The following is a 24,251-nucleotide window of genomic DNA, read 5'->3' on the forward strand; positions in this document are numbered from 1 at the left end:
AGATATCTGAGGATACATCCCAGCGAGGCCACTTGTGGCCTTACCCATTTTTAGCTTCAGTGACATTATCTCTGAGATGAATCTAGTAATTCCAGCTCATATAAAATGAAGTCATCTATAATTACTATAATCCTTTGGCTATTAGCCCAGATCTTTTGCATGAGTGGCTCTGGCTCCAGCCACCACGCCCCTCCCCCTCTAACTGAGGCAGTATCCTGTTGTTGTGATTGACATACTTGAGACTGTGGTTATAGTATACCAATGATGGCAATTTGATAACTCAATAGAAAACCAAAATGATTCCTTTCTCCATGAAAATAAGACCCTGAGACAAAACCGAGAGGTAAGAGATGAAAAGCTGAAGTTATTCACAGAAAACCTAAATTTTCCTAAATATCAACAATCAGAAGATAATGGACATCAACCAAGTTGCCAAAATGCCATATTTGGGTCTTAGAAACCTTTCCAAAATTCTATATCCTGCTATGTCATTGTTCCCTATCTATTCCAATCCAAACACGTGAACAGACTCAAGACTGACGGGCCCGAGCAGGTAGTAAGGTTTTAGGGGGGTTTTTGGCTTGGGTTAAGCATTTGTTTTGTTTGGTATTGAAGTCTGGGTAGTACTGGGACAGCAGAATGCATCTTTGGAAGCAAGCTGGACTCCATCTGTCATGGAATCAAAGAAGTTATGCATTTTACTATAGCTCAGCCTTTATGTGCTCTCCTAGCTGTAGCCCAGCATTGAATGAACAGACACACTTCTTGCAAAGTCAAAAGATTGATTCTAGGTTACAAACACATGGTTGCAAAGAATTTGAGTAATATTTAAAGGCAAATGTATCCAATCTCTCTAAAGAATATATTGTATATACTTGGAAAATCCAGGCTGAGACATAATAGTAACATTTCTAGAACTAAAAATAAAACCAGGCACCCGTTGCTCACGCCTGTAATCCTAGCATCTTAGGAAGTTGAGATCTAAGGATCACAGTTCAAAGCCAGCCCCAACAAGAAAGTCTAGGAAACTCTTATCTTCAATGAACCACCAGCAAACTTTAAGTGATGCTATGGCTTAAATGGTAGGGCCCTAGTATTGAGCTGAAGAGCTTGGGATGGCACCCAAGCCCAGGGTTCAAGCCCTATGACTGGGGTAAAAAAAAAAAGATTAGGCTTCCCATTGGTGTTTCCTAGTCTTGGGTGAGGACCATGGAGAGGCAAACTCTGAATAAAGACAGTCTCTCTGCTATTAATGAATAAGTAATCATATTATTATATTATTGTAATTATATAATTGTATTATTTTTCAAAAGACAAATATTAAAGGAGTTAAGTGTACACACACACACACACACACACACACACACACACACACACACACACCATAGTAAGTTGTTTAAAGCAGTAGATCTAGCTCAGATGAAATGATTCCCAAAGTCCCATCCTAGCCTGGGTCTACAGAGAGCAGTTACATGCTCAGCTCTTCTGTCATCCCTGAAGCTGGGGCAACATTTCAGGTGCCTTCAAGTGATGTAGAAACACAGTCACCAAATCCAGAACAATAGAAAAGCAATGGCACCATTAGAAGACATTGTCCTCTTCCAGTGTTTGAAATCCCAGGATTCAGGTAGCTGAGTGACAAGAGTCAATCACTCTATCAGGCCAGAGAACAACTGTCTCTCAAATGCTTCCCAAAATGTCAAGCCCCGCGGGGCAAGCATTGCCTCTTACATGGTTAGATATCAATTTTGCTTATTTCAAAAGAAATAAAAGAAGTAGAAGGGATACAGATGTGAGGAGGCTGGCAGTCCTAAAAGTGGCAGGTTCGGCTAGCAGTTTCTGCTGCCTATTAGAAGATAACATAAGGGCCAGGAGTGTGGCCTAGTGGTAGAGTGCTCCCCTAGCACACACCAAACCCTGGGTTCGATTCCTAAGTACCACCTACACAGAAAAAGTCAGAAGTGGTGCCGTGGCTCAAGTGGCCGAGCACTAGCCTTGAGCCTTGAGCCAAAAATGTCCAAGGACAGTGTCTAAAACCTGAGTTCAAGCCCCAGGACTGGAGAGAGAGAGAGACAGAGAGACAGACAGACGGACAGACACAGAGACAGAGAGACAGAGAGAAAGAGACAGAGAGAGACAGAGAGACAGAGAGAAAGAGACAGAGACAGACAGAGACAGAGAGAGACAGAGACAGAGAGAGAGAATTCATTTTCCATTACTTGCAGGGATATAGCAAAATTTGGTTATGTTTTCTTTTGCTTTTCCTTTTCCCATTTTTATTTTTAGAAAAGAGATGCTAGAGCAATGAAAAGGAAGGAAACAGAATCATGTTGTAGCTGATTGCAGTCTGATTGATGTTTGGCAAATTGCATCTGAGTCAAAAGTATTGTGTTTCATTTTCCCTTTAAATCATTTCCACTTGAAATTCAGAATTATCTTCAGTGCAAAAATCAAATCATTGAGGCTGTGCCTTTGGGAGTCTTAGGGAAAAAGGAAATTGATGAAACTGATATTTAGCCTCTGTGGACATAGACAACACTTCTCAGTGTTACTCTACTTGCTTCTCTGCTTTCTACCTGCAAGTGATGGCATGAAATTTGATGATGCACAGCTCAGGTAGAGGAAATGAGAATTTTAGATCAAGCCCATACCCTGAGCCCCCAGTTCTTTAAGTTTTGACTGCAAATAATGGCTCTGCATATAACTGGCATTCTCTTTTGCTTGGCTCTAGCTCTAAACACTTGGGTTTTGTTCATGGGCCATTTATCCACACGGCCTTTAAGTTCTGTGTTGCATGACTATGATATACTCCTGAGGCTTGTATCTGATCCAGAATCAAAAGAAATTATAAAGTAAAAATAAGAATCTAATCAGAAAGCTGAGATCTGAGAGGTTCAAAGCCAACTCCGGGCATGAAAGTCCAGGAGACTCTTGCCACCAATTAACCACCAGAAAACTTGAAGTGGCGCTATGGCTCAAAGTGGCAGAGTGCTAGCCTTGAGCTGAAGAGCTTAGGGACAGTATCCAGACCCAAGCCCCACAACCAACCAAAAAAATAAAAATCCACAGCTAGCACTCATTTCCATGACCTACGTCTGTGACACATAATAGACAACCAATTCCTTATTCATTCAACCATCAGGTCCTCAGGAAGCTTTTCACTGGGTTTAGGGAATTAGAAAGCCAATCTGTTATTACTCTGAAACTCTGAATGATGGGAGGAAGAATTAGGTTTATAATCAAAAAGTAGCAATTTTGACCCAAGAGAAGTATCAGATGAGAGTATGTGTCTAAATATTCCTGTCCTCAATAGTCAGTGTAAAACCTGTCAACATGAAGCTACGATGCTCTTACTGGAACAACTGAGAGTAGTGATTTTCACCCTAAAGAGAACTATCAGTCATTTGTCACTGTCTCCTATCCTGGCTCAGCCCTGGCTCAACATCTCTTCGATGGATGGAGAGCTTGTCCTTACCTTCCCATCCAGACTTCTGACTATTATCTTCAAAGGAAACTGAGTCTCTGTGCCCTCAGCCCTCAGATGTCATGCAGGGAAGCTTTGTAGCTCTCTGAGCTAACATTCTAGGCTGGCTATCAGAGCACAGATGTTCAAGCCCAGGCCCCAGAGCCAGCTACAGACCGGTTATCTGTAAGGTAGCATTGCAATGTGCTCCTGGGACACCCAAAAGATGTTTTTTGGAACTGGAACCAAACTCTTTGTGGAGCCTGGTGAGTGGATGTTTTTTTTTTCTCTGTTTCTCTGGGCAATTTGAGTCCTGCCATCCAGTTGACTGACATTCTAAGTCCTAATGAATAAATTAATGTGCAACTAGGAAATGGACTGTTGTAAATGTGAATTGGGCCAGAAGGAAGACACGAGTAACTGAAGAATCTCTGTAACCACTCTTAATTTTAAGTCTCTAAAGATTCAATTTACACTCCCTACTTATTTTTTCAATCTCTAGGGTGACCCACAAAATACAAAGCAATCTAAGAAAGTTACACTATATACAAATATAGTTCGGTGCAAGGCGCACCCATGGCAGGGACATTTTGCCTCACATTCCCCAGGATGTTTCCTGATCGTTCTATTTGGTTACCACAAATGTCCAGAAGCTTGGAGAAATTGGAGACTGAGGGTCAGTCTGATGGTCGTAACTAAGTAAAGTAAGCTTTCCGGGCTCAAGTTAAATCCCACATTATCAAGGTGTCTTGAGATTTGGAGTGATATTTATCTTAGATGTCACAGTTCTTAAAGGACCAGTTGAATGCTCAACTGTGAATCTAAATCAGATGTTATCTCAGTTTCTAATTGAAAAAGAGTACTTCTTGCTGTATTGTTTACCAGAATATAATCTTGGCAGTGAATTAGTACTCAAAAAAGAAGAAAGTCTGAATATAAAATAACAATTGCCCCCAAACAAATGCAGTTGTAATACATGTTGAAATATAATTATATTCATGAAAGGAGAAGACAGACTATTCTCAAGAGGCAAACTTCTAATTGAAATCTTTCTTTTTTCTAATTTTTTTTTCTAATTGAAATCTTATATTCACTTTTAGAAAACTTCAAATTTTGGCTTAAAGCAAATATATAGATTAGAATACATATGGCAACTCTATGTGCATTTTGAGAAGGAAGGAAGGAAAAGAAAGATTGGCTCCTTTTGCTTACCATGATGCCAAACAATAGCTTAAATAAACACTTTTCAGTTATTTTGAACATGTAGACTTCGATTTAGAAAGAGGATCTGAGAAAAATATTTAATGAAATCAGTGTATTATGCTTTTCCTGAAATACTGACTAATACATTCGGAGCTCAATATCCTAAGTGCACATTGCTTCAGACAAGTGCTTTGACGGTTAAATTGTATTTTCAAATTATTAAAAACCAATGTCCCCAACTCAAAGTGATCCTTGACGGTGCTTGATGAATTTATATTTTAAGATCCCAAGTATCCAACAGCAGTAGCATACACCTGTAATTTCAGCATTTGAATAGCTGATGGAGGAAGATCACAAGTTTGAAGACAACTTGCCTACATAAAGCCACCCTATGGCAGATAGATAGATAGATAGATAGATAGATAGATAGATAGATAGATAAATAGATTTATATATATATATATCAGACAAAAAAAATGAGTGTTATCCTTAAATAACCAAGTTTGCGTTTAGTTCGGTTTGGTTGGTTTGGCTTGTTCTGTTCTGTTTTGTTATAGATAAATTCCCTTTCTGACTCATAACGCCCTTGAAATTGAATCATAATACATATCAAACCAAAGACAGAACGGTGACCAAGAATTAGCACAGTTCTGAAAGGAGGTTGAGGGAGCTGGGTTTGTGGTCTCCAGCCGTTGAGGCTGGCGTTATCAGTTGCTGCTATCAGCAGCTTTAGCTATGCAAGAAGACAAAATAGAGGTTTTCTCACACAGGCTGAAAATAGGTTCCAGGAAAACCCTTCAAAACAAGTTCAATCTCCTTTCTTGTCTGTAACTAAAGTAAGTAAAGAAATATTTTTTTAAGAGAAGAATCCAATACTTAAGATTCTTGGAAGTATACATCACGCCTTGAGTGAAGAATCTGATCTTTTAGCTGAGCTTCTTAGCTGAGAAAAGATGAAGAATTACATACAACAGAACACAGAGGGGGCTTGTCAGAACAGCTTCTCTCCCAGGAAAGCCCTCATCAGCCACAAACTGGTTACAAACTGGTAATCCTGCCAGTCTAATCACCGCTCAACCAGTTAGAACCAACGGGTTTCATTATAGCTCTGTTATCACTAACTTCTCGGTGGAACTTCAAACCCAGATTCAGAATGAACATTAGAAAACTCACTTTCAACTCATGCGCTACTGGCTCACACCTGGAATCCTAGCTGCTTCCAAGTCCTGGAAGATCTCAGATCAAAGCCAGCTCTGGAAGAAAAGTCTGCCAGACTCCATCTCCAATTAACCAGTAAAATGCTGGACTGGATCTGTGGCTCAAGAGATAGAACACCAGACCTGAGATCAAGGCCTAGTGTTGGCAAGCAAACAAGAGAAAAAAATGGGGGGAGGGAGGAAGAAAGGAAGGAGGAAGGGAGGGAGAGAGGAAGGGAGGAAGGAAGGAAGGGAGGAAGGAAGGAAGGAAGGATCATTTCTCTTCAGTTTATATATTACCAAGACTTTCTGTCTAGTAATAATTGATTTGATTATAGACCACACAAGATAAAAGTGCACTAGAATTTAACTTACTTTTCATTTGATATCAAGAAATGAAACTCCTCAAAGTTTTCAAAACTAAGAGTCATATTCACAGGAGCAATTAATATTGAAACTCAGAAATATATCTTAAGATTGGAAATATGCACGGATGGCATTCAGAGATCAGTTGTCTTTCGGGATTCTAGGCACTAGCATGGCTCTTTCTTTAGCAGTTATTTGAAGATGGCCTAAGAATTCAAGTCTCCATGGACACAAAATTTATCACAATTCAGAATGTTCAATAAAGCACAGTGGGAAAGAGTCATTATTGCCTCTCTCAGAGCTTTAAGACTCTTGGTTTTCAGGAAAGAAAGATGCATACTCTGAGTAGCAGATATGATAAGACATGAAAGAAGAGAGGGCCAGTGGGAAACACAATTAGTGGGACCACCATTTTACTGTTCCTCTTGAAATAAATCACAAAATGGACTTCTACCAGTTTATGTCTAGAAGTACTTTCTCAGAATAATAGCTGTTATCCTGATTCAAGACCCAAAGGAGGAAGCACACATTTGTCATCTTAGCTCTTAGGACGCTAAGTGACATCAGGAGAAGCCTCTGAGTCACAGGCCAGCCTAAAACTGACCCCTCCCACACCAAAATAAGTGATTCAACAATAATTGTACAGTCCTTATGAAAGAGTAAGTATTTCCAAAAGATAAAGAACGGGATGTTCCACTAACCTTGAGCAGCTTCACACAGCTCATGAAATGGAGAAAATGTTTTACAGAAACTCAGCACGGCCACCCTCATGTCAGACCTTATCAGAACCTTGATTCTTCAAGTGACACAATCTGTATGTAGTATGAACACCTTCACAGTCTCCCTCCCAGTGTTTGTGTGTTTAAAACAACGAATTGGTTCTAGACAGATATTCAAGCCAACCTCAGTTGTTCAAAAGATTGATGAATAAATCATAGATCATGGAGATCCAGATAATCCAGAAACTTCTTAGTAGTTTTTATTTTCTATTTTTGCTTCTGGTATCTGACTAAATTCCCTCTCATTTCTTCTCGCTTTAGCTTTCATGGATATTCTAACAATCCCAGGACACTAATAAGATACAGGAACTGCCAGACACCAGTGACTCACACCTGTAATTCTACCTACTCAGGAGGCTGAGATCTGCAGATCAGGATTCAAAGCCAGCCTAAACAAGGAAGTCCATAAGACTCTTATTTCTAATTAAGAAGTGAAAATCCAGAAATGGAGTTGTGGTTCAAGTAGAAGAGTGCCACCTTTGAGAGAAAAAGCTAAGGGACACTGGCAAGGCCCTGAGTTCAAACACCATTACACACACACACACACACACACACACACACACACACACACCAAAGGAAAAAATGAATTATGAGGTTGACGTTCCGAAAAGTGAAGTAATCATCACTGCCTAATACCCATGACATTGCATATATAATTGTCCCCTGAAATAAGTTGATTGTATTTGCAGGTATCCAGCCTCCTACCAAACCATCTGTTTTCATCATGAAAAATGGAACGAAAGTCGCTTGTTTGGTGAAGGATTTTTATCCCAAAAATGTACAGATAAGTCTTGAATCATCCAAGAAGATAGAAGAATTTGACCCTGCTGTAGTCATCTCTCCTAGTGGGAAGTACAGTGCTGTCAAGCTTGGTCAGTATGAAGATTCCAGCTCAGTGACGTGTTCCGTTCAGCACAACAACAGAATAGTGCACTCCACTGACTTTGAATTGGAGACAAATGTTTTGGGTAGGTACCTGGCTTCAAAGCACTGGAGACTCTGGGGAAGGAAAGTTAGAGAGTGAAAAGTCAGAGATGTAAACGTTGGGAAGATCATTTTCAATTAAGCATCATGCTAGGGTGTGGGGAAATGAGGCCAGTGTTTATCACTGAGAAGGAACTGGTTTGCATTCCTAGTTTTCTCTCAGATAAAGCTCTTCCCACGTTTATCTGTCTCTCATCTTCACTATCCACTATTTCTCCCATACAAATGACTGTCCTGTATCCAAAGTTTATTTCCAATAAATTCCAAAACAAAGGGCAGCCCAGCCTATTGTGGGAATAAGAATTCTGGTTTCAGCCAAGTGAGGTAATCCTAGCTGTAATCCTAGCTACTCAGGAAGCTGAGATCTGAGGATCAAGATTCAAAGCCAACCTGGGCACAAAAGGGCCTGAGACTCTTATCTCCAATTAACCTCTAGAAAAATGGGAAGTAGGGCTTGGCTCAAGAGTAGGGCGGTAACCTTGAGCTGAAGTGCTCAGGGACAACGCCCAGGCCCAGGGGTAGGGCCGTAGCCTGGAGCTAAAGAGCTCAGGGAAAGTGCCCAGGCTGAGTTCAAGCCCCATAACCCACCAAAAAAAAAAAAATTCTGGTTCCACTTTATGTTTCAGAGCCTGTCTGGGTCTTGGTCTCCAGGATGAAAGGTATACTGGCTATGGAAACAAGACCTTAATTAACTTACACTTTCTGCTCCTCCATTTTACTTATCTAAGTCTCCTCCAAATTTAAAGCCTTGAAGTGCTAAGGATTCTGTTGTTGTTGTTGCCAATGTAACTTTGACAACTGTTGTTTGTTTCCTATAATCCGAAACCAACAGGGACTGAAAACAAGAGTCGATCTTCAGAGAGCTACCACAAACCAAGAGGTGAGTTCAAATCAAAGGGCTAACCTTCAAATTAAGTGTTAAAGCAAGCTTGGTAATTGTCAGCTGGGCCCAAAATATATCAGATTTTAAGAGAAAAAAAAAAAACACCCATTGAGTCCAGTTGGTTCCTTTCAGCCTCTGATTATCCCAGCAGAGAAAGCCTGGCTACAAAGGTTGGGTTTGCAAAGCTTGTCTGGAGGTACAAAACAGCAGCCCAGGGACTGGGAGTGTGGCCTAGTGGTAGAGTGCTTGCCTAGCATGCATGAAGACCTGGGTTCAATTCTTCTGTACCACTTACATAGAAAAAAGCTGGAAATGGTGCTGTGGCTTAAGTGGTAGAGCTCTAGCCTTGAGAAAAGTCCAAGGAAAGTGCTCAGGCCCTCAGTTCAAGCCCTACAATTGGCAAAAAAAAAACCCAGCAGCCTGAAGAGGAGTCTGAGTGCTGTCTGGCACCAAGCTGGGCCTGAGGACCAAGAAGAACCAGGGTGTTTGGGGGCAGACTTCAGCAAGGGTTGTTGACATTGGAGAAGCCAATTTCTCTGAAACCACATGTTCATTATGCTCAATTACAGTTCACACGGAGAGGGTGAACCTGTTGTCACTCACAGTACTGGGGCTACGAATGGTGCTTGCCAAGAGTATTGCTGTCAATTTTCTCTTGACAGCCAAATTATTTTTCTTTTAAGGTAAGAATTAGCTACCTATTCCCACTTCCACCCAAATTATAGGAATGGCGGTAGACCAGATTGGGCACTCTCCATAATCTTAGCTATACAAGAAGCTGAGATTTGGGCCGGGAGTTTGGCCTAGTGGTAGAGTGCTTGCCTAGCATGCATGAAGACTTCAATTTCTTGATATCACATACACAGAAAAAGCTGGAAGTGGTGCTGTGGCTCAAGTGGTAGAGCGGAAGGTTAGGGAGCTCTAGCCTTGAGAAAGCCCAAGGACAGTGCCCAGGCCTCTGAGTTCAAGCCCCAGGACTGGCAAACGAAGGAGGGGGACGAGGAGGAAAAAGAGGAGGAGGGAGGAGGAGGAGGAAGAGGAAGAGGAGGAGGAGGAGGAGGAGGAGGAGGAGGAGGAGGAGGAGGAGGAGGAGGAGGAGGAGAAGCAGCTAAGATTTAAAACCATCCAGGGAAGAAAAGTCTGTGAAACTCCACCTCCAATTAACTAGCAAAATACTGGACTGGAGGAATGTTTCAAGCAGTAGAGGCCCAGCTGAACAAGCAAAGCTGAACAAGTGAGGCCCTGAGTTGAAACCCCAGTATTGACAAAAGAAGCATGGGAACGAGAAAAGGAGTGAGAACAGAGGGAAAGAAGGAAAGAAGGAAGGGCTGTAGACCAAGAACCATTGGTGAAGGAGGAACAGAGACAAAGACATATTCAAACTAAAGTGAACTATCTCAGACACTTGGCATAGCATTTAATCTCCTGTTATCCTTTATTTTAATTCAGACTGGACTTCCACTGCATATCCTCAGGTATTCTTTTTCTAATATATCAGCCAATAGCCACCACATCCACCCCCAAGGAGAAAAATTAAAGTTAAATATGGAAATTAACTTCTTTGATTGCTATTTTAACCTGTCATGGTGGCTACTTGGGAGGCAGAGGCAGGAGGATCATGAATTTGAGACTAGCCCAGGTAAAAGTTAGTGAGATTCTGTATCAAAAGCAAAATATAAGCAAAAGAAAATAAGGTATATCTTAACTACTTAGGGTGCTTGCCTAGTAAGTATGAGCTTACGTGTTCAATTGCTAGTAACAAAAAACAAACAAATAAGCAAAACCTACTATTTTCAGGGGGGGGGGGCGGTCAAGGACTCATAGTTATTTACAACACTTTAAATAAAGCTTTGCCCAAAGAATATTAGGGAAAGTAAAACCTGCCTTCACCCAAATAAAGAAAATATCAGCTCTTTAAGCACAAGACATATATGGATCAACCTGAACTGGGGGTGAATTTACTTCTCCACTGGTGCTAGATAGCCAGTGTTAGCCACTCAGGATACCTACAAAGTTGAATCTGAGATTTGTCTGTTACTTTCAGAATACCTTGAGATAATCTTGTATCTAAAATTTGAACCAGGGCCTAGTTTTCCTAAAAAGTTCCTCTTGTTCCTCTATAGTACCCACCAAATATTCATCAGTCTCAGTTCTAGGAGCAGCCATAGATTTGGGGTCTGGCCCAAATTATCAATGTATTTGGACAATAAAATAATAAGCAATTTGGTTATAGTAATGTAGTGGCTTTGTTATTCACTCACTACATTACCTTAACCAAATTGTTTCTTCTCTCTGAGCCTGATTTTAAGAATGACTACAAGGCTTGGAATGTGGCTTAATGGTAGAGTGCTTGCCTAGCATGCGTGAAGCCCTGGGTTCGATTTCTCTATATCACATACACAGAAAAAATGGAAGTGGTGCTGTGGCTCAAGCACTAGAGCTCTAGTCTTGAGAAAGCCCAATAACAGTGCTCAGGCCTGAGTTCAAGCCACAGCATGGGCAAAAAATGAAAGAAAGAGAGAGAGAGAGGAGGGGGGAGAGAAAGAGAGAGACAGGACAAGAGAGTAAATGTGTTTCATGACATTAACAGACTATAAGACTGGCTGGATAGTATGGGTAAAGTGACATGTTCCATGATTGATTAGTAATGTCTGCAGTGGTACAGCATAGCAAGTACCAGCTATCCACAGACAACAACTCTTACTCCTTCTTGGAGATTTGTAGTCTGTTATTCTATAACAACTGTCCTTCACTTGCAGGCTGACTGTCGTGAGGAGGCTATCCACCCTGAAAAAAACCAAAAGCTTATGAAGATGCTGTATCCTAGACTTCAGACTTCTTGATGATCCAAGCTGACCTGTCACAGCCTTATGTGAATTTAAACCAGTTCCTTTTGAAAGCTACAAACCCAGAGATAACTATAGCCCTATCTATCTTATTAATTCCTATAACATATATTTGGAAAACCATGTTTCACTCCTCTCTGCTTTCAGTTTTTTCTTTTTTGCTTCCTCTGTGTTTTTAAGGGGTTCTAAAGTGTAAGTGGGGCCTTGGGCTTGCTAGGCAGCTGCTTTACCATAGCCAAGCTATTGGTTGGGGGGGTGGCTTCCCAAACTTTTTGCCCTAACTGGCTTCCAATCAAAATCCTCAGCCTCTCAAGTAGCTAGAATGAAAGCCCTGAGCCACACACCTGGCTCTCTAGAAAACAATAGGTCCTTAGCTCCATTCTCCAAGAAGACAATTATCTCCGAGAGGAGAACCATAGTCCTTTTCCTAACCATGGAGGTGTCTGTTCTATCCAGCACTGGGCGTCCAGGCCAGTGTTTCCATGCTTCCTTGTTGTGGCTTGTTTTACCCTCCACATAGCTGTAGAAGGCACATTGGAGATTTTGCCTGACAGCACTGGAGCAGAAGATATTGGAGTGCTTTCTGCTTTTCCTACTACTTCCCAGACACAATTACATTTGGCTTCCTCAACCCTCTTCAAAAAGGCTTGATTGTTTGCTTGATTTTTTTTGTTATTAGTATACATTAATCTTAAGGAGGAAGTTCCATTCATCCATCCTATATCCAAGATATCTGAATCACTCCCACCCCTCCATCACTCTTCCCCATCCTATCCCCATCTAAGCAAGTGTGTTTTACTTTCCTCTTTGTTTTTAGTGTATTTTAATTACATTGAGTCAATGACATTTCTAAAATCTAATTTAAATACTGTCCACTCTACTAGCCAAAAGGATAGTTAGATACAGAGCTAAGACACGGCACCTCTGCCTGTGGATTGGTTTCATATGCGTGAACTGACTTCCTCTCAGCATCTGACGCTACACTAGGGATGCAAAGATGGGAGATAGGAGGCCTGCTTTCCTGCAATTTTCCTCCCTTTTGGAAGGAGAGATAGGAATGACCTCTATCTTTCCCTACAACAATAAGATCTGTATGACCTTCGCTGCACAGGAAGTGTGAGCTCACTGGATATGATTCTTTTGCCTGGGCCTCTGGTGTTGGTGGTTTCTGCTTTTCTTTTCAGTGCTTGTTTGAGTTGCCTTTATTAAACTGTATCTTATGTGCCTGGTCTCTGGCTTTATTCATTCAGACAACCAAAGGCAGGGGATTTCCACTTTGTGAACTCAGTGTTAGCCAGAAGCCAAACTGAGTTTAAAGGTCACACCTCACTCAGCCCCTTGCCCTCCTGTCTGAGAACCACAACCCTGGGCTTCCTGCTGCTGTCACCCCCACAGCAACAAAAACAACAGCCCCTCAGTGCAGCCCTGAGCCCTCCCACACCCACCTCACCTACGTCCCTGTCTTTACCAGGTGCACAGATGAAGGTAGCAGGCACTAGTAAGCCAGCAATGTATTTTCCTCAGCTCCCGGGTGGTGTGTGGAGCTATCAGGTGACAAATGAAGGAGCCACCACCTCTCCCTGCCACCACCCACCCAGACACTTTTCCCTGACACTACCAGCTACAGAGGAATACCTCACATCATTACAATCCAAATCAAAGGAGACAGTGACATTGAGTCCATACATTCAGGATAATGCAGTCCGTTTTACGCGAGAAAAACAAACATTTTACCTGTGGGTGCAAAGAATTCCAATTTCCAAGATATTCATTTTGGTTACCTTGTCATATTAAAATGTTACTCTAAAGTGATTAGGAATAAAAAAAAAAAAGAACATATCCTGATTTTCATTCATCCTCTTAAAAAGAACATCCATTTCCTTTTAAAAGTAGATACCTTTTGGGTGCTGGTGACTCACACCCATAATCCTAGCTACTCAAGAGGCTGAGCTCTGAAAGATCACTGTTCAAAGCCAGCCTGGGCACTAAAGTTCATGAACTTATTTCCAATTAATCACCAGAAAACTGAAAGTGGTCTTATGGCTCGTGGTAGAGCATTAGCCTTGAGCTGAAGGGCTCAGGGACAGAGTCCAGGTCCAGAGTTCAAGCCCCATGACAAAAAAAAAAAAAAGTAGATGCCTTTTCCAAAGTGACTCTGTAAAGCAAAAGCCATTGTCAGGAGCAAAACTAAGGTCCCAGAACTGGCAAGCCAGAACTCCCTTACATGAGCATGGGATAGTCTCAAAACAAGGCATTCATCCGAATACTAGCTGGGCTGGACTTCAGGAGTGACCTCTAACAGCAATAACCAAGACACCGGCTGGCCCATTTCACCAGGTGGGGAAAAAAATCCTAGTACCTCAACGGGACTATGAATTTCTTGCACCAAAACAAGCTTCCAGAAAAGACTTTAAGGGAGGAGCTGGGGAGATTTGGCCACCTTCAGAGGCAGGGCCATTACCCATGAACCGTGTGATAGCTGTGTGACACACTCAGTAGGTAGCAGGTCAGAAGCCCCAGGAGGCTGGACTACTTGTCCAAGGCCTGTGCCTCCCTCACCCATTTTCCATTCCTCCTTACATTGGCTGCTCACCTCCCACTGTTAGTGAAGTGCATTCAACTGAGCCTAAAATGCCTCCTGACAAAGCCTCCTGGAGTGCAGCCACAGCAGAGAGCCCTGGAAGTTTGTCTCTGCATCCCTGACTCTCTTGTTAATCAGCTGTAAGACTAGGAATGGTCTCTGCCTCTCCAGGTCCCATGTATTCTCTATAAAATGATAGCTATGCTGTCTACCATTTCTTTTTGTTCATATGTTTTTATTGTAATTAATACAAGGGTTACATTATGTTCACCAGATAGAAGGCGCGTTATTTCACATTGATACCCTTTCTCATGTCTTGGTCCCCATTTCCCTCCCCCCACCCCCTCCCCTCATCTTGTTTTCCCCACTTCTCTATCTGATTTCAAATAACCAAATAAGCATATATACAATGTATCAGATAACAAGGTAAAATACTATAATAATATGAGATAACCAAGGGACAGCCAAAGAGATGAGAGATAACATAGTACATTAAAGACAACAATCACTCATTACATGGCTTTTGTTTCTATATCCTGGAGGTCCTTTCATTTAGCCTTATGTATCTAGGTTTTGCTCTATTGTAAATCTCTGCTAGGAGAGCCCAAGGTTTCTACTGATTATGCTGTCTTCCATTTCTAACATATCTGATTGTGTGTGGGGTGTGTGTGTGTGTGCAAGTACTGGGCTTGAACTCAGAATCTCACACTCTCTAGGCTTTTGCACTCAAGACTAACATTCTAACACTTGAGCCACTGTTCCAGTACTGCCTTTTTGGTGGTTAATTGAAGGTAAGAGTCTCACAGACTTTTCTGTCCAGTCTGATTTCAAAACTCAAACCTCAAATCTCAGCCTCCTGAGCAGCTCATATGACAGACATGAGCCATCAGGGCCAAGCTCAATATTGTTTAGGGAAGGAAAGATGTTTTCCCAATAAAGTAACATGGAGGTTTCAGGTTCTCTGAAAGGTTAAGGTAACTAGACATAATATGAAGGAAGAAGATAAATCCAGGTGGTAGGGGGAGTTAAATTAGCTTTGTGCTAACTTGATTCTTAAATGAAAACAGAACCCGGACTGGGAGTTTAGCCAGGTGGTAGAGTGCTTACCTAGGATGCATGAAGACCTGGGTTCGATTCCTCGGTACCACATACATAGAAAAAAGCTGGAAGTGGTGCAGTGGCTCAAATGGTAGAGCACTAGCCTTGAGAACGCCCAAGGACAATGCTCAGACCCTGAGTTCAAGCCTCATGACTGGCAATAAATAAATAAATAAATAAATATGCTGCTGATGGCAGATTGAACCGCTTTCTGCATCATTCTGGTATCCTCATTACAAAACAGCACAGACTTAAGGACACCAAGACAAGCCTGCAGCTCTCCCAAGCCAACCAAATGATACTCAGATGGCAAAGTCTGACTGTGATAGAAGAATGTGCTCTGCTCCTGAGAAATCAGAGTTCTGAATATAACCATGCCTTTTGATTAGTGAGTGATCCTGGAAGGGAACTTCCTGAGACCAGGCTAGCCCACAGAGTTAATAAGAGAAGGATGTCACGGCCACCACTCAACCTTCTCTGAGCAGTAGCCAGCCCAGCTCTGCTGTGCTTCAAGGGTTTGTGTGCAGACTTCCTGAGCATCTGTATCACTGTGGATATCAAAAGCACAATAGTAAGTGGCACTGTCATCAGGCCTCACCGGAGAGACCACCAGATGGAAGGTTTTATGAGTTTTACTTTGCCTCACAGAAAATCGTCCTTTGGTGAAATCTGCATCATGGGACGTAGAGTCATACCTGTAAAGGATAAACTGAAAGGACTGATCGGGCCTTCTGCGATACCAATATAAATCTAGGTTTTCACTTGTAGTTTTGTAAGTGCAGGACAATGTTATCTCACTGCCACTTATCGCTGTCTGGTGCAGAGGACTCTGATTCACTTGGTTACACAGCATGCCTTTATCTGTGAAGAGAGGAGAAGAGACAATGGTGAATGTTTCACTCACCATGTACCGGGTCCAGCACAAGCCTATGCAAAGGAACTCAGTAGGGAGAGACTAGAGAAGGACACAGAAAAGAAAACCAAAGGCAGAGAACAACTGAAACCTGGGTGTCCAGGAGAAAGAGGCTGAGCCTTGGAAAGTCAGGGAAAGAGACAAAGGGTATAGAACAAGAGAAAGAAATCCACTCACAGAAAAACAGGCTAAAGCCCATCATAAGAATCATTTTCTTTCCAAATCAGGACAAAGGATATAAAATGAATCAGGGTTCCTGAAAGCTTCGAGACTATCTGAGGACTTTTGACAGGAGATGAAAAGGAAAAAAAAAAGGGGGGAGGGAGGCAGGAAGTCCAAACAGTCATGTGATTAAATGAGCAGGGACTCTTAAGGTAAATGCACCAAGGAAATTGTTATTCTCACAGTAATGCTCGTCTTCAATCTTTTTTTTTTTGTGGGGGGGGGGGTTGACAGTGCAGCAGTACTTGAAATTAAACTCAGGGCCTCCAGCTTGTAAAATAGGCACTCTACCACTTGAGCCTTGCCCGCATCCCTATTTATACTGGTTATTTTTGCTTTATGCCCAGGCTGGCCTGGGTTTCAGTGCTCCTATGTGTACTTCTATGTCACTGAGCATAACAGGCACATCCCACTGTGCCAAGCCAGTGTGCTTCCCCTATGGCTGGGATAATAGACACATACCACCATTCCCAGCCACTGAGTGAGTTGGAGTCTCATGAAATTATTAAACTGATCGATGATGAATGTAGTTCCTGAAGCATTATTCTCACTCAGAGAAAAGAGACTGAGTAAATAAAAAATAATCCAGATGCTAGGCTCATGTTCAGGAAGCTGAGACTGGTGAATTGAAGTTTGAAGCCAGTTCCAGCAAACAAATCTGAGAGATATTCAGCTACAATAAACTAGCAAAAAGCCAGAAGTGGACTTGGTATTTACTCAATCGTCCAGAAACAAGGACGTACTAAAGCCACCAGCACAACGATGTTCATTGCAGCACTATTTACCATAGCAAAGACATGCACCCAATCCATATGCCCCTCAGTTGATGAGTGGATCAACAAGATATGGTATTTATACACAATGGAATTCTATGCTGCTGTCAGAAAGAACAACATCACCCCATTTGTAAGGAAATGGAGAGACTTAGAAAAAATCATATTAAGTGAAGTAAGCCAGACTCAAAGGAACATAGGCTCAATGGTTTCCCTCATTTGTCATAATCAGTAGAAACCTTGGGCTCTCCTAGTAGAGATTTACAATAGAACAAAACCTAGATATATAAGGCCATATAGAATGATGCTAAATGAAAGGACCTCCAGGATACTGAAACAAAAGCCACATAATGAGTGATTGTTGTCCTTAATGTACTATGTTGTCTCTCATCTCCTTTGCTGTCCCTTGGTTATCTCATATTGTTACAGTATCTCACTTTGTTATCTGATATATTGAATTTATTTGTATTTGGTTATTTGAAATTTGATAGGGAAGGGGGGAAAACCAAGACGGGTGGAGGGTGTGAGGGAGGAGGGAAATGGGTACCAAGACATGTGAAAGGGTATCAATGTATGTGAATTAATGCACCTTCTATCTGGCAAATATCATGTAACCCTTTTACTAATTACAATAAAAAAAATGGTAAAATACCAGCTGTGAATAGAAAAAAGCCTGAGTTCAAGCCACAGTACCATGCTCATCAGACCCTCCAAAGTAAACTTTACTTCCAAAGTAAAAAAAAAAATGCTATGAAATTTGGGGAAAGACATATTGTGTCGACTAATGATTTTTTAAATAAAAATAAATGACCACATCTTGGATTTGTTGGCAGCGCTGCAAGCACATTGTCATTTAACACTGTGCTCCTGGGAGACCTGCGCCAGCTGTGCTCTTCCCCATCCTGAACAACACCAGGAGCTTGAGAAACGAGCCTTCCAAACCGTTGTCCACGTCTTCCAAAAGGGGCAGCTTTTATAGGACTGAGTAAACTCAAAACGGAGAGATAGCCAGGTATCACTTCCACACAGTCCACCTGGCCTCTTGAGTGCAATGATATCCACAGACTAAGCAGATCTCAGGATACTGGTTGTTCTGCGAGCCCTATCTGCCCACCTTCCTTGAAGCAGGCTGGCCTTTATTAACCCAAACCACCATTCCTAAGGGCCCCTGAGTGGGGCCATGGAGTTCTGTAACCAAAGCCAACCTTGTCCTTTGATCTGCGTCTTGATTACTCCTACTCTTGTTTTCCCATTGTCTTTTGAGGTAGGCAGCTTTGTTATTGACCTTGCAGTGCCCTCTGCTGCTTTAATTATTCAGCCCCCTAAACTAGTCTTGCTATAGGGAGACAGAAATAGAGCAGAGAAGGCAGACGTTCTTGATTTATATCTCAAGGCAACGCTGCTCTTCTATCTCCATTCTTCTCTTCAGTCCTGAGAGTGGCAGCTGCTTCTGGGTTGGTCCAAAGGCCTGTTTGCCAGCAGTTACTAAAAGAGGATGGCCTTCCAGTGTATGAGACCACACCCTAAGAAGAATAAATGAGTACCTTTGTCTTCAGTGAGTCTCAAGCAACAGTAAAAGCTGTAGACGCATGACGTGGATGCATACTGGCTACAGACAATGAGATCTACTGTGAAAGAATAGAAAGAGGGGACTGAAAATGAAGCGGACACATCTGAATGTGAAATGATGGAATGAATGGTCCAGAGAAAGACTTAGTGCAACACTTCCGTCCTGGATGTCTTCCATTCCAAGATCCTTAGGGATTCGTGCCTGACCTGAGAGCCAGCAGGAAGCATACAAGGGAAGAAAAGACCTTGAAAAGCATGCTTGCTCTTCAAGGAGAAGAAACTTGCCATTCCGCCCCCCCCCCCCCCCCACCAGAGCCAGTGTTTGAAGAGAAACTGAAAGGAGATAGGAGCATTCCGCAGCGTTGCTGCTGCCACTTCTGGAGCAACCTGAGGGAAGTGTGAGTGTTGGCCCATGGTATTTTTCATGATGGAACTGTGTGAACCTGGCCTGACTCCACCAGACTTCTCAAAATGGGTTGTATCTGTGCCACCACAGGCAGCAGCTCCCTGAAGCACTGGTAAGATGGATTCTGATGCCATATCTACACTTGGAGGGGAGGAATGATGTGTCTATAAACAGTATCCCCCATGGGAGCGGGAACTGAGGCAGCGGCACGCCGTTTTCTATTTGCCATTTGATGTCATCTCCGTAATGAGTCCTGCAGAGAGAGTCATCAGAATCAACTCTCTGTTGGATTATCCTTTTTGGTAAAGGGCAAATGTTTCAATCTCTATCTTTTTCTTGGCATCGCTGGGATCTCATGGGCCATTTCCCTTGCTACCAATTGCTGTTGCCCGCAGCCTTAGAAATGAAATTGTTTTAATGAATAAGGAAGTTCTGTCTCTCCTCGAAAATTGTGAAATATATACCACAGTCTCCTTCCTAGGATCTGCGCTACCGCTTTAACAAGGAAACTCATGCCTTAGGCCAGCCAATAGCGCCCTCTAGGGACAGAGGCCATGCAAGGAAGGTCCCTGTTTGGAGGCACATGAAGGAAACAGCATAAGGCAAGGGCCCTGAATTCTTGTCCCAGCTCTGTCCCTACATACATACATGACCTTGAGCAAATTTACCTGTCAGGGCTTCAGGTTCTTTGTCACTGAAATAAGGTACATTGGCCCAGGCCATCACTAAGTTACATTCTAGAACCCACATTCTAGCAATCGAGCTGACCTAAGAGGAGATTATATCTCCAGGTGACTGTTGCCTGCACTTCATTGGAAACTAACATCATTTCTTGGTTTAATATGTGTGACTCATCAGAGCCTGGAGGCCCAGGCCCAGATGGCAACTGGAAATCCAGTAATCTCTGCATCTGGTAGAGAGAGAGAAGGCTGAAAACAGCCTTTGGGGAAAACATCAGTCCCTCCCTCCTCCTCCTCCTCCAAAGGCCTCTGCAAAGCAGGATAGCATTTTAATATCTTCTTTATCATCCATTCTGTTCTCTTCTATCACTGCTCTGAAAGAAGAAAGGAGGGCAGTCCTTTTCCAGAGAAGATGGGTCACCAGTGGGAACAGGGAATGTCTATGTCTAGGGAGGAAAGAATGAAGGTGAGACCACACCCCTTGGAGGCGTACTGATGCCCCTGGTTTTTGTAAAGGTGTTCACTCCTGTGGGTGTCGGCTGAAGAGGAAACTGACATTTGGAGCCAGGACCAGAGGGATCATAAAATTCATCATATCTGGAATTATTTTTCCACCTGAAAATTGTCAGAGAGAGAAAGCCAAGTGTTCCTTAAGGAATAGGAACAACATAGAAATGCTTAATTCAATTTTTAAAATATCTGTTAAGAGCCCCAACAATCATCTGAGCTAGTTGCTGAGGAGATACTATCATTTTCCAAAGGGAGATGAGGGTTTTATCAATGGCCCAAAGACTGGATGAGTGGCATGCCATTTTGCTTTGAGACCAGGACACAATTAACAGTAACTCTGAGTAAATAGCTTAGGTTGGGGAAAGGGGAGTGTCCACAGTAGCACAGATAACCTAAGACGTCAGGTAATCAAAATGCTATTTTATGAGTGTCTTTGGCTTGTTCTGTGATTTTGTAGGGCAGATTTGTCTTCCTGAGTATAATTTCCTTAAGTTAATTTACAAATTTCAGACATTGGGCTCCTGGTAATCAGCAAAGGAGAAATGACATTTTTGTCTTTACGATAAGGAAAGTAAGGGTCTGGCATCCCTCTTAATACTGATAGCCTTGGGGTTGGTGTCTTTCCCTGTGACACTTGTGTGTGTGTGTGCTTGCATACATATATGCACATGTATACACATGCATATCACTACCAGGGCTTGAACTCAGTGGCTAGGCACTGTCCCAGCTCATTTTTTTTGCCAGTCCTGAGCCTTGAACTCAGAGCCTGGGTGATGTCCTTGGGCTTTCTCAAGGCTAGAGCTTTACCACTTGATCCATAGCACCATTTCTGGCTTTTTTCTATGTACCAAGGAATGGAACCCGGGTCTTCATGCATGCTAGGCAAGCCCTCTACCACTAGGCTAAACTCCTGGCCCCTGTCCCAGCTTTTTCACTCAACACTGGCATTCTACCACTTGAGCCACATCTCTGCCTCTGGCTTTTTTGCTGGTTAATTAGGGAAAAGAATTTCATGGACTTTGCTGCCCAGGCTTGCTTCAAACCACAATCCTCAGAACTCAGCTTTGTAAAGAGCCAGGATTGCAGGCATAAGCCACCAAAACCCACCCCCAGATATCTACTTCTGTCTATTCAACAGCAGGGAAGCAAGAACAGCCTGTAAGGTTTTACAAGGAGAGGGAATCTCAGTTCCCTGGGAAGACAGATCACCCTAAAGACAGGCCTGGGATCTGGGAACAGGAAGTCTCAGCCCCACACGAAGGAGGACATTTAGAAAAATGGAGACAAACACTGAAGTTCTGTCTTGGCAAGGAGCTGATCATCTTGTAAGCCGCTATTCAGAGCTCTTACACAGAATCCTTCCATACCTTGCAGCTGCTGCTGATAGGTGTGGGACACTTGTCCAGATAATGAATTCCCCCAGCCTGAGGCAAGAACGCTGGGAAAGTCAAGTCACCTTCCCAGGTGTAAGGGAAAGTCTAGAGTTTATGTAAAGGCAGCAGCTGCTGTGGGGAAGAAGGAAATAGAAAAGTCATCTTTGGCACCAGGACTCACCTGAGAGTGAAGTTTAATAAGTATTATTTTTGAACCAGAGATGTCAGCTTATTTAATTTGGCTTTTGAATTCTCTGGAAGCTTTTGATTAAAATATATCTCTCCCCGGGGATTTCATTCTAACATTCTGACTTCAGATTTTGAAAAGATCAATGTTAAGGCAGATGGTGGGCATGGAAAACTTCGATTCATTGTATAATAAGTAGAGACCTACTTTTCTTTTGTTTGCCGATTTGTATTTTATTTTGTTGGAGTAATGGAGAAATGAGATGGCAGGAGGGGAAAGGCCCAGCATTTTTTGGATACATTAGATCCTGAGAAACGAATCAGGGCTTCCAGCTTGGAAACTCTTTAATGATCTCCTAACATTCCCCTTTAACTGCAAATGAGGAGCATGAAACTCAGAGAGGTTATGAACTTGCTGAAGGGCTCACAAGTGCACCCGATGCCAAGGTCCAGGGCAAAGCCAAGCTAATGCATAGCTCCAACCAGCTCAGACCCAGAGCAGAGAAAGCTCCACAGATCTTGCCACAATTGCAATATTTACACCCAAATATTCTTTCCACAAAACTTAATGAACTCAAAACAGAACCCTGAGTTCCAAAAAAAGATAAAATTACTCTGTGCTTGTTGAGAGACAGGGGAAGCCGGCTGAAGCAGAAATAATCATTAAATTTGACATTAGGGAAAAGACACAGCATCTGCAGACAGAGGCAGGAATGGAAAAGACCTGGCTGGAGATGCTACCTTGTCTTCTTCAGACTGCCTACGACCATCAAGCACTACCTTTAAAATCTGTACCTCTAACTTCTTTCCCAAGGAGAACTGTTATCCTATTATAGTTCCTATGAACTATGTGATTGCTTTGGAACATGAGCTATGAGGACAGAAAATGTGACCATAGCCATCTTCTTGACATAAAAATGATATCTGAACGATATCTCAGCTTTGAAGCCCCTAGACCAGCCCTACCCCAAATAATATGGCTTCACTTCTCCTGCCTCTGAAACTTGGAATTTGGAGACAAGTTCTAATCCTTGAGAAGCTCTCTGCAAAGCTGATTCATTGAGTTGACATCACACATTTTTGCAAAGCCTCTCACTTAATACAGTGTCTAGCAAACCAATGTGGCTAAGTAAATATTTGGAAAAGGGATGCAGCTCACATTGTGGTAAGTGGAGAACGCGTTTTCTTACTGTGTTTTGAGATCCTCTGTTTCATTTTGTTTAATGATCACTTAGAAGGTTGTTCTGTACATTCAATCCTGAATAAGCCATCACCAAGCTCTTCCTTAACAACCTGAAATGTATGGACTACATGATCTGATCTGAGACATTCCTATACGCTATTACCCCTGGGTGTCTGGGCAAACTAGACACATCATGTTCTGCTTACTTCCTTAAGGTTTTAGATCCCTTTGACATCAACTCATGGGGCTGTGTTTCTGGCCCTGTCTTTGCTGATATTCAAGTCCTTGTAAGGCTAAAATATACCCTCTCCATATATCATGCAAGCATACTCATGCAACTAAATAAAACTTTTCCAAATCCTCTCATCCAACTGCTTCAAGGTTCTTCTGTGCCTACAAAGACATACTGGTCAGAGAAACAGATGTACCCAGGCACATGCAGATTTTTAGGTCACTGTGCACAGAAGAATGTTGATAATGTACCTGGTTTCTTGGAGGACAATGTGAATGGTGATTTGTTAACAGCTAGCTATGGGCTAAATAATTGTTTCATGCTTTTCACACATGATCATATTTACTTTTTAATGCCAGCTCTGTGAACTGGTTTACCAATATTCTATTCTGTACAATACAACATTTTTCTATCTCTATAGAAGCATAAAGAGTTTAAACAAGGTAAATGGATATCGTTTTAAAGACCTGGAACCCATGGCACTCTGATTCCATAGCTAAATGCTTATTGATGAGGGGATTCTGTCTGGGGGGAAGACACTGATGCTTTGGTCTCTGTAGATGTAAAAATAATCCCTAGAAAGGTATGTCTCAGATAGTAAAGCCAGAGATTGACCAACAGGACCTGAACAGAATATGAAGACTCAGGTTTGAAGCTAGCCTGAGCAGAAAACTGTGCAAGGTTCTTATCTCCAATTAATTAGCAAAAAGCCAGAAGTGTGACTCAAGCAGTAAAGCACCAGCCTTGAGCCAAAAAAAAAAGCAAGAGTATGAGGCCTTGAGTTCAAGGTCCAGTACTGGCACAC

At 42.3% G+C, this 24,251-nt stretch overlaps 1 long non-coding RNA gene across 1 annotated transcript; it reads left to right on the forward strand.

Annotated features, from left to right (window-relative positions):
• Nucleotides 1-8,822: 8,822 nt before the first annotated feature.
• Nucleotides 8,823-12,944, forward strand: LOC150055269 (uncharacterized). The gene is made up of 3 exons (XR_016537636.1): nucleotides 8,823-8,871; nucleotides 9,444-9,557; nucleotides 11,634-12,944. It is a non-coding gene; the product is annotated as an uncharacterized LOC150055269 (long non-coding RNA).
• Nucleotides 12,945-24,251: the final 11,307 nt, after the last annotated feature.

Source organism: Megascapheus bottae, chromosome 14, assembly GCF_031878675.1.
Source record: "Megascapheus bottae isolate mThoBot1 chromosome 14, mThoBot2.hap1, whole genome shotgun sequence".
Lineage (NCBI taxonomy): Eukaryota > Metazoa > Chordata > Mammalia > Rodentia > Geomyidae > Megascapheus > Megascapheus bottae.